We start from the raw sequence: 1,545 nt of genomic DNA on the forward strand, positions 1-1,545 counted from the left end.
GAATGCAAGCTGGTGCAGCCACTCTGGAAAACAGTATGGAGGTTCCTCAAAAAATTGAAAATAGAGCTACCCCATGACCCAGCAATTGCACTACTGGGTATTTACCCCAAAGATACAAATGTAGGGATCCGAAGGGGTATGTGCACCCCAATGTTTATAACAGCAATGTCCACAATAGCCAAACTGTGGAAAGAGCCAAGATGTCCATCGACAGATGAATGGATAAAGAAGATGTGATACACACACACACACACACACACAGGAATATTATGCAGCCATCAAAAATTGAAATCTTGCCATTTGCAATGACGGGGATGGAATTAGAGGGTATTATGCTAAGCAAAATAAGTCAATCAGGGAAAGACAAGTATCATATGATCTCACTGATATGAGGAATTTGTGAAACAAGATAGAGGATCATAGGGGAAAGGAGGGAAAAATGAAACAAGATGAAACCAGAGAGGGAGACAAACCATAAGAGACTCTTAATCTCAGGAAACAGACTGAGGGTTGCTGGAATGGTGGGGGGTGGGAGGGATGGGGTGGCTGGGTGATGGACATTGAGGAGGGTATGAGGAGTGCTGTGAATTGTGTAAGACTGATGAATCACAGACCTGTACCCCTGAAACAAATAGTACATTATATGTTAATAGAAAAAAATTAAAAAATAATAATAAAAATAAAAAGTAATAAGACCACACACACACACACACACAAAAGAGAACTGTGCCCATTCTTCCTCCTGTGGGCATTTGGGCAATTCACATTCCTGTTTCCAAAGCCAGATTCCTACCTCTTGGCTTCCGGCTTTGATATCAGCGGCCCTGAGCCCAGGCCTGGGTGAATCCCCCCTCCTGCGGGTCTGTGGGCTCCCTGCGGGAGCCTGCCTGAGGTCAGCTCCGCTCATCAGCTCGCCTCTCCAAATCCTCCAGCAAGCCCCTGGAAAGGGGCGATTCTGTCCCTTTCCTCTTGAGTTTTCTCTTTCTCTCGTCCCCCCCAATTATATAATTGTCATATAATACTGTATACATTTAAGGTGTACAAAGTAGAGATTTATATATATATATATAGCAAAATATATGTATATATTACAAAATGATTAAGATTAGTTAGCACATCCAAAAATATGGAACGCTTCTCGAATTTGTGTGTCATCCTCACCCAGGATCCAGGCTAATCACGTCTGGGTGGTTACCATTTGAGCACTTATTTCTAGTGGCCTAGCTTGGTGCTTCCTATATATGAAGCATCAAGAAATAAACGCAAACTGCAATCACTTTGGAGTAGCCCCGATAGCATCTTCCCTGAGTTCTGAGACTCTATCAGACAAGGACTTGAAGACGTCCCGATGCAGTTGGGCAACTATACAAAGAGGAAGAGCTCTGAGCCTCAGGGGCGTGACTCCGGGAACCGGCGAGATACGCAGGGAAGGCCTCGAAGCCTCGTTTGTCACAGGTCACCTGTTTGCCTTTGCCTGCTGGGGGGGCTGATGAGCAGTTGTTGCCCGCGTGGCCTGGGGGGGCTCCCGGAACAGACCTCGGCCCC

General features: G+C 45.8%; 1 pseudogene; it reads right to left on the reverse strand.

Annotated features, from left to right (window-relative positions):
- Positions 1-1,120: 1,120 nt before the first annotated feature.
- LOC123845117 (U6 spliceosomal RNA) lies at positions 1,121-1,217 on the reverse strand (annotated as a pseudogene).
- Positions 1,218-1,545: the final 328 nt, after the last annotated feature.

Source organism: Mirounga angustirostris, unplaced genomic scaffold (assembly GCF_029215605.1).
Source record: "Mirounga angustirostris isolate CCGP_5_RB_7025 unplaced genomic scaffold, mMirAng1.0.hap1 SCAF_5, whole genome shotgun sequence".
NCBI lineage: Eukaryota > Metazoa > Chordata > Mammalia > Carnivora > Phocidae > Mirounga > Mirounga angustirostris.